Here is a 15,537-nt window from a genome sequence, read left to right on the forward strand (position 1 = left end):
ATGTGTTTATTACATCCATCATATTCTGATGGAAGTTGGAGTGAAATAGTGTGATATTTGGGGGTTGCTTTAAAATACTCCAGAAAGAAAACCAAAAGAGGAAAAAAAAAAAAAAAAACTAATGGTAAATGAAGCAAGTGTGGCAAAATCTTGATAACTGTCATATGTGATAGTGGGTATATAGAGTTGATTATGCTGTTTTCTACTTTTGTGCATATATAAAGTGTTCAAAATGAAAATTTAAAATGACATTTATGAGGAAATTCCCTGGTGATCTAGTGGTTAGAACTCTGTACTCTCACTGCCAAGGTCCCAGGTTTGATCCCTGGTCTTGGAACTAAGATCCCACTAGCTGCATGGCACATACAGAAAAAATTTATGAAAATGACAGTTATTAGACTTTATCATGGATGCCCAGGGTTTAAAAAAAAACAAAAACAACTGTACAAAAGGATAGTGAGTGGAGGGCAGGTCTGATTCTCCTCCCCAAGCCTCCTGCTTCCCTTCCCCAGGCCTCAACTATCCTACGAGGGCTGAGCCTTCTTCCCAGCATCTTTGGTAGCTGTCCAGAGATTAACCCCATGTATACAAGCCTATCAGCTGAGAATTCTCATCATTATTTAAAAGTAGGATAACACATCCATGTGGAACAAAATTCAAAAGCACAAGAAGGTGTGCAGTGAAAAGTTTCCCTCCAGCCACCCAGTTCCCTGGAAAGAAAGTGAAGTTCGCTCGGTTGTGTCCGACTTTTTGCAACCCATAGACTACACAATCCATGAAATTCTCCAGGCCAAAATACTGGAGTGGGTAGCCTTTCCCTTCTTCAGGTGGATCTTCCCAACCCAGGGATTGAACCCAGGTCTCCTGCATTGCAGGCAGATTCTTTACCAGCTGAGCCACAAGGGAAGCTCTGCAATACTGGAGTGGGTAGCCTATCCCTTCTCCAGCAGATCTTCCCGACCCAGGAATTTAACTGGGTCTCCTGAACTGCAGGCTGATTCTTTACCAACTGAGCTATCTGGGAAGCCCCAGATCCCTGGAGGTGACTAAAATCACCAATTTCTTATCTGTCCTTCAGAGACATTTAATGTGCAGTTGACTCTTGAACATTGCAGAGGTTAGGAGGGCCCACCTCCGTGCAGTCAAAAATCTCAAAAATTGTAATGTCATGTAATTTATAGCCAGCCCCTAGTGCTATCCCCTGTTCTCCATCTCCAGATTCAACCAACCATGAATCTTGTAGTATGTATTCATGGAAAAAAATCTGCATGTAAGTGGTGCCCTGCAGTTCAGACCCCTGTTTCAATGGTCAACTGTAGTTCATGTCTGTATGTATATATAGGCAACCCTCTGTATCCACATGAGCTGATGCTACTGTATGTACAGCTGATAGGGCTATTACTATATAAGGGACTTGAGCATCTGCAGATTTTGATACCCAATGGGTCCTGGAACCAATCCCAGTGGACCTTGAGGGACAATATCTATACGGCTCCTTAAGTGCTAGAATATGAGAGACTCTGTCCTTCAATTTTCTCTCCTCCCTCCCCCCTTCTCTCCTTCCTTCTCACCTCAGCTGCAGAGCTGAGTAAATAAATTTCCTTAAAATATCATCACCAGTACACGCAAGGCCTTTCTCTTACATTGTCCTCTTTGCTTTATTTCCCCTTCATCGCATTCCTTTTTCTCATAGGCACCTGTGGTAGTGTGTCTGATAAATGTTTTTGCATAATGCACTCATTCTCATTAAAAAAAACTATGGTGATTTTTCTGTGTATGACTGTGGTTACTTTACATCAATGGGTATTGTATGGCTAATCCAGCTCTATTATTTTATCACAGGATACTGTTTTCAAGCTCGTTCCACATTTCTGTGTGTGCACCTGGATTGTTGGGTGTTTCTGTTGAACGGGATTCCGTGGCTGGAATCCGTGTGACTTATCTATTCCCTTAGAGATGGGTGCCAGGGCTGGCTCCGGCACCACTGTCCAGACCACAGTGCCCCCCACTGTGTCTGTCAGTGTTCACTCCCAAACTTCGCTCCCAGCCCTTGAGATCGTTTTCTGTTAGCCCACATACATCTGCCTCGTGTTTTCAAATATCTGTATGGCATTTCCAGTTTCTTGGGTGTTCCAGAGTTTATCTAGCCTATCATCTCTCTGTCCACAGACTTATCGCTTGTTTCCAATCTTACACCGTCTCAAACAAGGAATAACTCTATGCGGTTGTTAATCTGTCAGTTGTGTGGGCACATCTCTAGGCTAAATTCCTAGAAATGGAATTGCTGAGGCGAAGAGTCTGTGCATGTGTCATGTGGACAGATGCCATCAAAAAGTGTGAACGCATCCCTTTCCTATCCTCTTTTGGCATGAAGATTTCTTTGAGGCTCAGAGAGGGTGGGCAACCTGGTTGGAAAAACACAGCCTGTGAATGTTGGCACCAAGACTAGACCTCAGAAGGCTGGGCCTGGGCAGTTATCTTGCCAAGGCACTTCACTGGTTCCCATGTGTCCGAAGCTTTAGGGAGTCTGGGATCTTCCCTGTAAGTCCGGGAAGGTCTTGGGCTCTTCTGGAATGTTTCTGGTACGCAAGACACCTCCCTGCCCACCGATCTGATGAGGGGTCAGCCCAGGAGCTCTGTTCCTGGGGACCAGGGTCTCGTCGCCATACGAAGGCCTTGGGAAGATGCTGCTGGGCCGCTGTGGCTCCCTTGACCCCTGCCCTGTCCCTCCTCCCCTGCAGCATCTTCATAAATGGCTCTGTCAGAGTGAGACATCCTTGGGAGCCTGAGTGGTGTTGCTTGGATACAACTGGGCAACAGATCTGGGTTATTTAAGGGAGAGGGAGAGTGGGAGGGAAGGGGTGACAGCCTGTTTATTCAGGGATGGATGGTCTTCCTGCTGCAAGATTTGGCAGACCCCCTCGCGCCGCCCCCATCCCACCCTGCCTCTTTAGTTTCAGTGTCCAGGGCCTGGGATTCTGCAGTGAGACCCAGCAGAAGGCCACTGGGCACTTCTTACTGATAGCAGTGGGGGAGGGGATTTTCTGTGCGTTTGGGAGGCACTATGCAAATAGGGGAGGGGGAGAAGGGAGGAGGTGAAGGCAGAGGGAGACACCTCAGAGGGGGTCTTCTTTTCTCCCTCTCTCTTTTAATATTTATTTTTTATTTACTTGGCTATGCTAGGTTTTAGTTGCAGCATATGAGATCTAGTTCCCTGACCAGGGATCAAACCTGAGCCCCCTGCCTTGGGAGCTCAGAGTCTTAACCACTGGACCATCAGGGAAGTCCTTGGAGGGGATCTTCTGATGATGCTAGCAGCCATAACTACTGTTATGTTACTGAGCTTCTTCTTGGACAGCAAATATGGGCTTTGAATTTGTTAGTTCACCTAATCTTAAGTGAAGTTGCTTAGTCATGTCTGACTCTTTGCGACCCCATGGACTGTAATCTACCAGAGGAACCTGGTGTGGGGTTTTCCAGGCGAGAGTACTGGAGTGGGTGGCCATTTCCTTCTCCAACCTAATCTCAAAATCTTATCGAAGTGTGTGTGACTATCCTGATTTTATAAGATTTTTTTTTGGCCTCACCATGCAACATGCAGCATCTTAGTTCCCTATTGTTTAGCCGCTAAGTCATGGCTGACCCTTTGCAACCCCATGGACTGTAGTCCATCAGGCGCCTCTGTCCATGGGCTTTTCCAGGCTAGAATACTGGAGTGGGTTGTCATTTCCTTCTCTAGGGGATCTTCCTAATCAAGGGATCTAACCAGAGTCTCCTGCAGTGGATGTGTGGAGTCTCAAATATTGGACTGCCAGGGAAGTCCCAAACATTGGACTGCCAGGGAAGTCCCAATCCTCATTTTCTAGATATGGAAACAGAGGCTCAGAAAAGCTCAGAAACTTGCCTGAGTTCATATAGCTCAGAAGTGGCAGAAGTGGAATTCAAACTCAAGTCTGTCTGATGCCAAAGTCAAAACAGATCTCTTTACATCACTGAGCTGGTGGGACATCCACTTCCACTCAGAGCTAACTTGATCCCCCAGTACCCCAGTTCCCACTCCACCCTGCAGGAAACACATCATTTTGAAATATCAGTTTACTGGTCTGCCTGCCCAGACCTGTGAGCACTTTTGGCAAAGTGGGGTCTTCTCCCTGAGCCCAGGTTCAGGCACATAGTAGGTACTCAACATTGCTGCTTGGAGCTCAGATGCTTGAGCAGCTCACCTGAGGCAAATCCTCTCTCTCTCCCTGATAGCCCTGCGGGGACCAGAAGACAGTGTTCTGCCACTGAGCCTTCTCTGCTCCCACTGAGCAGACCCAGAGCCTTCAGCATTTCCTGGGCTGGGCTCCAGATCTCTACTCCTGTGCTGTCTTGCTGGGAGTCAGCACCCATGTTCCCTGGGCAGGTGTGACCTGATCAGCAGGAGTCTACAGAGGTGTAGGGTAGGGTGATGAAGGCTGCTAGGTATCTGTCCCTGTGTGGCTTGGGAAGGAAAGAAGTTAACTCCTTCAGTGCCCCAACTTTTAGAGGTTATAGCTCCAACTGGGCTGGGCTGAACTGTGTGGGGAGGTGGAAGTAGGGAGCTGTGGCTTGGGAAATGGGGAGAGACAAGCCAGCTGAGCTGTGCAGAGGGACAGGTCAACACATGCGTGGGTCCTGGGCTTGTGCTGTAGTCAGCACTGTCCCCTCTTCCTCCTCTGAACCCCAGTACAACCTTACACTTTGCGGAACATTATCACAGCCTGCCTTCAACCACGGTTATCCATCTAATAATGATAAGCATAAAAGCCGTTCTGTGCCAGGACAGTGCCAAGTACTTTGAAGTCATCATCCCATTTAGGTCCCTCAACCAACCACCAGCTCAGGTGAGTGAGGTGTGCATCTAACCTGAGGGTTAGAGACTCCCATCATTTCCAAAGTGGCCCACCAGTACACTTTTCTTTACTATTCTATTGTATTATTTTCTTCCTAGCTAAGTCACTTAGGAATGATCTTGCTTCTGTTGTTATTAATATTTGCTTCTTTATTGTATCCCCCGCCCCCACTCTACTAAAATGTCAGCCTCATGAAGGCAGGACCTTGTCTGCCTCATTCACTGCTCAAGGCCAAGGTTTTGGACTATAGAAGGGGCTCTGTAAATGTTTGTTGATTGACAGTGAATGAATGGGATATCTGTTGAATGGATGAACCAAGATTCCTTCTCTCATTTTCTTCTGATGGAGCACTCTCCTTGTAGTACTTGAGGAATGTTCTGGAGGTAGAATCACCCTCCTTCCACTTGTCCTGGGCACTCTTTAGTCATGCTCTGAGTGGTGCTGGGGTAGGCCTCTAGGTTCTCTTGCCCTCGGGACCTCACTGTTCTTTGAAGCATTTTCGAACTGCAGGTCACAGATAAAATCAGTTTTGTGCACTGCAATCAGTAAAAACAAAAAGAAATAGGATAGGATACATTAGAAAGTATCAGCGTGCATCACATGTAGTAAAGCTAAGCATTTTTTATATATTTATGTCTCTGTATAGCTGGTGGTCCCAAAGTAAAAAATATATATATATAATACATAGATATGTGTATATATATTTGTATGTGTATATATATATATATGTATTGCTTGGAAAATCCCATGGACGGAGGAGCTTGGTGGGCTGCAGTCCATGGGGTCTCTGGGAGTCGGACACGACTGAGCGACTTCACTTTGACTTTTCACTTTCATGCATTGGAGAAGGAAATGGCAACCCACTCCAGTGGTCTTGCCCGGAAAATCCCATGGACGGGGGAGCCTGGTGGGCTGCAGTCCATGGGGTCTCTGGGAGTTGGACACGACTGAGCGACTTCACTTTGACTTTTCACGTTCATGCATTGGAGAAGGAAATGGCAACCCACTCCAGTGTTCTTGCCTGGAGAATCCCAGGGACGGGGGAGCCTGGTGGGCTGCCATCTATGGGGTCGCACAGAGTCGGACACGACTGAAGCGACTTAGCAGTAGCAGCAGCATATATATGTATAATTGATTTACAATATTGTGTTGGTTATAGGCCACGATAATCTTATGTTAATACAGCAAAGTGATTCAGCTATATATATATATTTTTTCAGATTCTATTCCACTATAGCTTATAAGATGTTGAATATAGTAGATCTTGTTGCTCATCTATTTTATGTATAGTAGTTTGAATTTGTTAAGCCCGTATGCTTAACGTGTCCCTCTCTCCCTCCCGCTTTGGTCACCATAAGTTTGTTTTCAATGTCTGTGAGTCTGTTTCTGTTTTGCATATGGGTTCACTTGTGTCATAGTTCAGATTCCATGTATAAGTGGTATTACACAGTATCTGTCTTTTTCTGACTTCACTTAGTATAACATTCCATCCACATCGCTGCAAGTGGCAATTATTCATTCTGTTTTACGGCTGAGTAATACTCCATCGTATAAGTGTACATCTTCTTAAGCCAAATGTTTGTTTAAAAAAATTTTTTTTAGTTTATTTTATGACTGTGCTAGGTCTTTGTCGAGCTTCCCAGGTGGCTCAACAGTAAAGAATCTTCCTGCCCAAGCAAGAGATGCAGAAGATTCTGGTTCAATCTCTTGGTCAGGAAGAGGGATTCCTCCAGAGGAGGAAATGGCAACCCACTGCAGGATTCTTGCCTGAAAAATTCCATGGACAGAGGAGCCTTGTGGGTTACAGTCTCCTGCTTCTGCTGCTGCTGCTAAGTCGTTTCAGTTGTGTCCGACTCTATGCGACCCCATAGACGGCAGCCCATCAGGGTCTACCGTCCCTGGGATTCTCCAGGCAAGAACACTGGAGCAGGTTGCCATTTCCTTCTCCAATGCATGAAAGTAAAAAGTGAAAGTGAAGTCGCTCAGTCGTGTCCGACTCTTAGCGACCCCATGGACTGCAGCCTACCAGGCTCCTCCGTCCATGGGATTTTCCAGGCAAGAGTACTGGAGTGGGGTGCCATTGCCTTCTCCGGGGTTACAGTCTACGGGGTTGCAAAAAGTCAGACATGACTGAGCGACTGAGCACACACATACGGGTCTTCATTGTTGTAGTGAGCTGGGGCTTCTCTACCCATGGTGCAAGGGCTTAGTTGTGCCACAACTTGTGGGATCTTCCTGTACCAGAGATTGAACCCATGTCCTCATATTGGCAGGCGGATTCTTAATCACTGGACCACGAGGGAAGTCCCTAAATGTTTGTTGATGGGCACTTGAGTTGGTTCCATGTCTTGGCTATTGTAAACAGTGCTGCTGTGCACCTTGGGGTGTATGTATCTTTTCAAATTAGAGTTTTGATTTTTCTGGATTTATACCCTAAAATGTATTTTTTACGTTGAATCTCTGTCAAAAAAGTTTGAACCTCGTGTGTGAATTTGGGAGGTAGGAGATGCTATCCTTGGACCTAGACCCAAATGAAAGCCAACCAATGAAATTAATAATCCTGCTGATAATTATTAATATAATGTCAATTACTGGCCATGTATCCTGTGCCAAGCAGGAGTGCTCAGGCCCCAGCTTCCTGCATAGAGGTGATGGGGAAGGAGTCCGGAGCAAACTGAGATCCTGGAAACAAGGAAGGCTGCCTGGAGGAGGAAGACCCTGAACTCAGCCTCGAAGAACCCCTTGGCCCTGGCAGGTTTGGGACTGGGTCAGAGTGTGAGTTCAGGTGGCAATAACAATAATGGTAACAATAGCTTCAGTCAGTGAGCTCCGGCTGAGTGCGAGCACCGGCTGAGTGCCAGGCACTCCTTTAATCTTCCAGACATTTTCTGGAGGCATGAATAGCTCTTCATACCATTTTGCAAACAAGGAAAAGAAGACTTGGTGAAATATGGTGACTTTTAGGGTAGGGGTCTCATAGTGGTAAAACTGCCAAGGTTAGGTCCAGGGCAAGTCAGCCCTCCTCAGAGCCTGGGTCTTTCAGCCCTGACGGCAGAGGGAAGGGCCTGGACAACGGAGGGCTCCTGGATGCTGGTGGTGGGACACTGGGCCTGGAGGAGCAGCCAGGGCAAAGGGGAATGGTTCTGTGTTGGGGCTCAGAGACCACGTGGCTCTCAGGGAAGAATGCAGGTTCCAAGACACCTGTCCTGGAGGGCCCACATGGGTCCCAGTCTTGGCAATAAGGGGGAGCAGAGCCAGGACAGCACCCTCCCTGAATTTGTTCATTCCCTGGGCCCAGTGTCCCCCAGCCTGTGGCAGGCTTGGCACGCAGTGAGGAGCAGAAAGAGCAGTAGGGCCTGTTTCTCATCTTTTGTCGTCTCATCTCTGTTGATTTGAACCCAGCTCCTCTGCTTTCCAGTGAATTGTTTCTGCCTGTCAGGAAATAATTCTTGGCTTGAGTGTTCCCACAAGGGAACTGGATGTTTGCACAACTTATGGTTCTTCGAAGGGACTGAATTTGGGACTTGCTTGCCTGGGCAGAGGGGCTGTGGATGGCCACTGGTGATTCTCTTGGAAGCGTGAGTAATGGGGTGGTTTACTATCCTTTGCAGTAGCAGCTTGCCTGGTTTTGGATGGTGGTGGGTGAGTCTGTGTGTGTGCTACACTTGCCCACATACACACGCATGCTCACTTGGACATACACACTCATGCCCACTAGACATACCCACACAAACATGCACATTCTCATTCACATCTCTGCAAACATACATGAGCAACACAAGTCCGTATGTGTGGATACATGTGTTTACACGCAAGCACACGGTTGTTGCAGGGCCCCCACTTTAGATGATAAAGGGGTGTTCTGGGTGTTTGTGCATCTGGGGGTGGGTGGTGGCAGTGCTGGTTGGGGTGGCGGGTGAGTAAGGGCGGGTCTTGAGCCATCCAGTTTCTGAGATCCTGTTCTGGGACCATTGATCCTTTATCTGGGAACTTTTGGGCTTCTGCTCTGAGTGTCCAGACCACTCCAGGGGCTTCTGTGGCAGTCTGCACTGAGAGTATTGGCTGAATTGATTCTTCCCTTCTGCCTCGGGTTGGAGAGCAAAGGCAGAGTGGCTTCTTCTGGGTATACCTAGGGCTGCTGTGTCCTTTCCTTTTTCTCTTCTTCAACATTCAGTCCCCGTCCCCCTCCCAGGTGCCAGGGGTAGGGGGTGGGGAAGGAAGACAGCCTGCAGGCTCTCTTGTGGTTGGGGGGAACCCCTAGGATGCTGCTCTGAGCAGGGACTTGGCAGAAGCTTAGAGGCTGAGGGTGGCTTGCTGAGGCTGGACACTGTGGACTGGACACCATCTGTACTTGTCTCTGAGATAACCTTGAAACCCTCATCCCTTTACTTCTGGGGTCTATCAGCTGAGCCCAGAGGCTGTCCATAGGAGCCAGAAGGGCTGTGATTCTGGCTTTTCTGGAGACATCTCTGTCCTGGGCTTTTTGTTTGATTCAACAAGAACACCTACTGTGTGCATGGTGAACACAAAGAAATGAATGTGCCGGGCACTGTGCTAGGGACCGAAAGACAGTTCAGACATGGACTTTTATCCTCCAGGAGCTCAGTCTCGAGAGGCAGCCAGCCATGGATCCCAGCACCTGAGGGAGGAGGAGGGATGCGTGTGCATGTGTGTATGTGTAAAGGTGTGCGCTTAAGCACAGCCTTAGTACACATGCGCACCCCTACCATGGTCCTTGCCGCAAGGGCACATTATCCTGGAACTCAGCACGCTCTGCCTGATGCAAAATCTGGAAAAGACTTAGATGCTGGGAAAGACTGAAGGCAGGAGGAGAAGTGGGCAACAGAGGATGAGATGGTTGGATGGCATCACCGACTCAATGGACATGGGTTTGAGCAAACTCCAGGAGATAGTGAAGGACAGGGAAGCCTGGCGCGCTGCAGTCCATGGGGTCATAAAGAGTCAGATATGACTTAACCACTGAACAACAGGAACAGCACCCTCAGTATGGCAGGGCATCAGAGGGGAATCTGCAGGGGCGGGGGGTGGGGGTTGTGAGGTTGTGCAGAAGAGTTAGGAAGGGAGCAGTGCCTAAGGATGGAGCCACAGTGTGCCATGCGCCACACCAGGGCATCACAGGCCCCAGCTCCCTGACTTGTCAACACTTTGAAGGAGGACAGGCTGTCCTCTGGCTGAGGGACTTGAAGACAGATTATGTCACAGACTATACAGGCAGTAAGGTATGTATCAGCCTGAGCCTTGCTCTACTGGTCTCTGAAGGTAGATCTGCTTCCCAAGGCCACTCCTGGGCTTCCTCTGCTCCTCTCCTCTTCACACACCTTGGATGGGACAGGAGGAAGCCCACACATTAAAAGAGGGGTAATAAAAGTAGTCATCTCATAGAATCACCCAGTGAAGTACTTGAGACCTAGGTGCTGGAGGCCTGGTAAGAGCACCATAAACAACAGCCATTCCTCCTGTCTTTCTTTGTTCCTGGGCTCACAGGGGCTGCAGGGCCTGCATGTCCCTCCCCTAGCCCAGTGCCTTCTGGCCTGACTTTGGAGAGAGGGCAGGCCTGCACTGCCTTCATCACCGGGCAAACTTGGACTTCACTGACTCCCGCTCCATCCCTGCTTGTGGGCAAGGCAGGCAGCGACAGGTGAGGAAGACGCAGGTCCCCAGTGCAGGGCAGAGAGAAGGGGCAAGTGACTCACTAACCACAACCAATTTCGTCTCCCTCAGAAAAACAGTGGTGAGAGAGTGAACGCACCAGCGTTCACTTGGAGGCGCGCACCCGCCGAGGGCTGGCAGGGACTGCTGGGCGTTCCGGGGGGCCAGGCTGGACTGCTTCCCCCTGTCAGGGGAGCCGGGGACAGGCCCTCCTGGGGGTTAGGATTGTGCCTGTCACTGCAGGGAGCCATGGGTGGGGACAAAGGGACCTCTCCCCTTCCGAAGTGTCTGCCGGGTTCTTCCCTTTTTGTCTCCGGGTTCTGAGGGTGTCCAAGGTTTGGGAGAAGCCCACCACTGAGCGGACAGTCTGCTCTTAAAGGGCTCAACCGTTGACTCCTGTGGTGGCGAGGTCCAGGGAGAGCAGTCGCCTAGCCCAGGTTGCACAGCAAGGGAGGATTCTTCCGGCGCCCGCCGAGGCTTGGCTTGGCTTTAAAAAGCAGAGAGCGGCGAGGGCCCGCCGATCTCCCGGGGAGCTGGAGTCTGGGCGGGGGTGTGGCGCCGAGAGCTTTTGCTTCTTTCTCCTGCCAGGGAGGCTGGATGTAGGGTTTGGGCTTCTTCCAGAAAGAGCCGAACTCATGACAAGGGAAGCGGAACTGGTTTCCCAGGCGGTCTCCCCCGCCCCAAACTTTTCCTCCTAGGCGGAGGGTGGGCTGGGGGAGGGAGGAAGAGGGGCCGAGAAAGGTGGGGCCAGCCGTTCCCTCTCCCCCAGGCAACAGCTGCTCTGGAATGCCAATCCGGACGCGGCTTGGTGAGTGTGTCTTTAAATCCGAGACCCCCGCCCCCCTCGGCGGCTGGGGCCCGGGCTCTGGCTGGCTGGACTACGGCGGGCGCGGTGATTGGCGGCCCCGCCCGGTCCGCCCTCGGCGTGGGGGTCGCGGGGCACCGGGAGCCGAGCGGCCCGCTCCTGCTGGGGTGCGCGGCTCTCTACTCAGGCGAGCGCGGCCTCCTGCGCTTGTGCCCTCGCCTCGTCGCACCCGGCCTGCCAGCCTCCGGAGCCGCCTCTGCCCACGGATGGGCTGGGGAAGTTGGGAGGAGCGAGCCGGAGCCAGTACCCGGCGCGACCCGCCGCTGCCTAACTCGGCGCCCGCAGCTCGGGCGCCGCGCGTCTGCCGCAGGAGCGCGGATGCCCCCCGGAGCCACGGGCTGGCAGGTACCGACGCGTCAGGACCCGGGGCGGGCGAGCGAGGGCTGATGAGGGACTCTTCTCGGCACTCCCGGGCCGGGGCTGCTCCGACCATCCACTCCCCATCCCCTAGATCACAAGCCTCCCTGGGCTCTGTGGAGAGGAGAGATCCTGGCCCCCACAACGAAACCCGCACGGGATCGGTGCCTGGGAGAGAAGCGGAACCACACATTAAACAGGAGTTACTGAGTCGTTCTATCTGTCCGATTCTGGGCTACGCACTTTCTCCAGGAGCTTTCTCTCCGACTAGGGTAGGTGTGGGATGACGACACCTCCACCCTTGATGGCTGGTCCTCGGGCGAGACCTGAGAGCTGGGCTTCCCGTGCAGCTGCGGCGAGGCAAGCAGCCTCATGTTCCACACCTGAGGTCCCTGGGTTCCTCTTTAGGCACTTGAGGTCCACGGAACTGGGAAGAGTCCAGAGATCCCAGTGGGTGCAAGCTTTGATGTTGGGCCCCATCTGGTTCTTTCCTTCTGTAGGCCTGGGTCTCCCAGGGGAACCCTTTTTTCATCTTCAGAGGTTTTTCTTGAAGGGGCAGGCGGCCTGTCAGAAAGCAGAGTGCAGTGTCAGGGAGACTGCTGCCCTGGACTCTTAAAAGCATCCAGGACCTCTTAGGGAGTCAGAAATGGAAGAAAAGCTCCCCTGACTTCAGGAAGCTTCCAGCTTCTCGCTCTCTCCACCAGAGTTCCAAGCAACAACTCCTTGGCTTCCTGAAGAGCAGCCTGGACCCAGTGACAGCATCTCTTAAATGCCAGGCACTGGGCTCTGCCAAGGAGGATGGGAGTGGTGGAAGGAGTTGGAGGGTTCTTCCCTTAGGTGGCTTAGCCCCACTGTGCAGCCAGGTGGGGGCGGTGATAGGGGTGGGACACAAGGCATAAACACAGAGAAATATCGTTAGTATAGGGTTTCCATACCAGTCCTGGACTAATAGTAACTGGAAATACCAAGAGAATACACATGATTACTTGCTGAATGAGGGACACAGGCTGTAATTGCCAGGGAAGCTGGGATGCAATTCTCATGCAGCCAAGCAAATATGTTTGAAATATTCTTGTTCTGCCTCCGTACCCCTTCTTTCTGATTACCCTGCTGCTTAGGACCTCTCACCACCTCCAGGGACAGGGAGCAGCAGAAGTGTGCCCCAGCCCCACTCCCAGTTTTTTTTTTTTTTTCCTGCCGACTGAAGCTATTCTGGACTTCAGGAGAATTACGTTTGGTTTCTGGGGTCAGGCTGACCATAGGACCTTCCTAGCTTCCCTGGGGCTTCTGAGGTTTGGGGTCTAGATCCAGCCTTACAGGAGGAAGTCCTCACTTCCTTTCTGAAGAGCCTCTGTCTGTGGCGGCTGGAGATGAGCTTGGCAGGCTGGAGCCAGACACTGTTTCCTGTGAGCGCAGACGGACAGTCTTCCTCTCCTTGGCCATTGGGGTTGGAATTGGGGTGTTGGAAGTGGACAGGCCCGGCAGAACTGGCTTGAGGTTAGTGGTACCTGGGGCATCTCTGACCTCACCTCTGAGGTTCTGCTGTGCCTTGGGCTCTGCTCCCTCCCCCATCATCCCTGGCAAGATGTCCTGGAACACTTTGTAGAGGTGGCAGTGAACTCATGCCTGTGGCCTTGGACACTGTTCTGGGAGTGGGAGTTGCTGAGCTTACTCTTTAGCCCTTGGCCGGCACTGTGAGTACTTGGGTGAACACATACCCACCTGCTTCCAAACAGGTGGCGCCCACAGGGTCACCCAGGAACAGGTGGGGAATGCTGGTGTGGGCAGAGATGTGTGCCAACGTGCTCAGGTTTATGGCTGCGTGGGCTTGGCCGGTGAGGAACTGGATACAGTGGACATGAGAGCAGACCCAGGAAGACAGTGGAGGTGGGCAAGCAACTCAGGGCACAGACATGTGCAGGGGCAGACGGTGTGAACACACAAGTGGGGACAACGGATGGGCTGCAGGTACTGTACAGACAGATCTGTGCCATCGTGGAGACTTGGCTGGCAGAAGTGGACAGATGTATTGGTGGGCCCAGACGAGCACAGACAGGGATGTCAGCTGACATTCACTGTCGAGAGACAGGGAGCCACATGGATGTGACTTGAATCCCTGGGCAGACATGGAGTTGGCTGTGAGCACCTGAAACACAGACACTTAGACCTGCTGAGTCACCGGGCAGCAGACGGCAGAACACAATCAGAGGTGGTACCGAGAGCTGTGGTGCTGGAGAAGACTCTTGAGAGTCTCTTGGACAGCAAGGAGATCAAACCAGCTAATCCTAAAGGAGATCAACTGATACTGAAGCTGAAACTCCACTACTTTGGCCACCTGATATGAAGAGCTGACTCATTGGAAAAGACCCTGATGCTGGGAAAGATTGAGGACGGGGAGAAGGGAGTGACAGAGGATGAGATGGTTAATGGCATCATTGACTCAATGGACATGAGTTAGAGCAAACTCCAGGAGATAGTGAAGGACAGGGAAGCCTGGCGAGCTGCAGTCCATGGGGTCACAACGAGTTGAACAGAACTTAGTAACCAAACAGCAGCAACCAAGATGTAGTCCAAGGCAGGCGTTGTTGAGTTTTTCCTGTGACTCTGTGGCAGCGGTGCCTGAAAGTTGACTTGTTTGGGATAGTGGCTGTGCAGGTGCTGAGTGGTGTGGCTTCATTTCTAGACTCCTGCTTTGGGGTTTGGAGACCCCAAAGAGCTCAGGAGCCTCTGTTTAAACCTGAGAATTCTTTGACCTCCCTATTCTCTAAGGGCTGGGCGCATGCCTTAAGCACCGGCAGAGGCTCCTTGAACTTTGAGGTTCATCTCCTCTAGGTTTGTACAACTTCCTGAAGTGAGACTGTAGGGCCAGGGTAGGGGAGGAACCTGCTGGGGACTCCCCTTCTTAGCCCAAACCTGAGGGTTTCTTGCAGGGAAGGGACAGTCCGGGGGTGGGAGGGGGGGGAGGGGAGAGAAAGAGTAGACTTGCAGTTGGATCTTTGGTGAGACCTTTGCTCTCTAGTGTGGACTGCCCCTCCCCCAAACCTTGGACTTGGATGGGGAAGGGCCCCGCCCCACCATTTGGCTCTGGCCCAACCTGGAGATGGGAAATAAAGTTGACACTAACTCACTGTGTTACCTGGGCAAGCTACTCAATGTCTTAACTCATCTTTAAAGTGCAACCCCTCATCTTTAAATGGGGCCAGTAATCCTTCACCCTTGGGATGTGGCGAGGGTTTAATGTGAATGGAAAGTGTGTGGCCCAGGGTCTGGCACAAAGCAAGCCCTGTTGGTGGAACTTTGGTGACGGGACTTGCTCTGTGGCCAGGACCCCCCAGAGCTGGTCAGCAGCCAGGTGGCCAAGCCCTGGGAAGGTGAGCAGCCCAGCACCTCTGATTTGAAAGCTCGAGGGCTTTGTTCTCACCTCTCACCCCGCAGTTGCTCCTTAGCCCCTGTGGGACCTCTCCATGCTTGCAGGAGGCTGTATGAAGCTTGGGCCTGGCCTGCTGGCCTCTGGGAGGGGAGCCAGTGGTTTCCTAAGAATAGCCCCAAATTATGGCTCTGCCTCCCAGCGGACAGCTGTGTACCTCCCCAGTCTGGGCCAAGGGGCTGGCAGATGGGCCTTTTGTGTTTCTTGTAACTGGCACTCAGCACAGGGTCGAGCTTGGGAGCAGCAGGCTGGATCTGGGCAGAGGCCTTGCTGTTCTTCCTAAGTCTTCTGCTGGGACCAGGGAAAGAGAAGGCCCAGGGAGAACTAGCATTTAAAACCTCCGA

At 51.5% G+C, this 15,537-nt stretch overlaps 1 protein-coding gene across 10 annotated transcripts in view; it reads left to right on the forward strand.

Moving 5' to 3' along the window:
* Positions 1 to 11,132: 11,132 nt before the first annotated feature.
* Positions 11,133 to 15,537, forward strand: part of PALD1 (phosphatase domain containing paladin 1) — an 85,041-nt gene continuing 80,636 nt past the window's right edge. For 5 of the 10 annotated variants that reach the window (XM_027530438.1, XM_027530437.1, XM_027530440.1 and 2 more), the window contains exons 1-2: positions 11,386 to 11,754; positions 11,861 to 12,038. The gene's annotated coding sequence lies outside the window, so the exon portion shown is untranslated. Of the gene's footprint in view, positions 11,353 to 11,385; positions 11,755 to 11,860; positions 12,039 to 15,537 lie in introns of those variants that run through there. The other 5 variants (XM_027530443.1, XM_027530446.1, XM_027530439.1 and 2 more) reach the window with 4 other exon arrangements.

The sequence above is a fragment of the Bos indicus x Bos taurus genome, chromosome 28 (genome assembly GCF_003369695.1).
Source record: "Bos indicus x Bos taurus breed Angus x Brahman F1 hybrid chromosome 28, Bos_hybrid_MaternalHap_v2.0, whole genome shotgun sequence".
Taxonomy (NCBI): domain Eukaryota; kingdom Metazoa; phylum Chordata; class Mammalia; order Artiodactyla; family Bovidae; genus Bos; species Bos indicus x Bos taurus.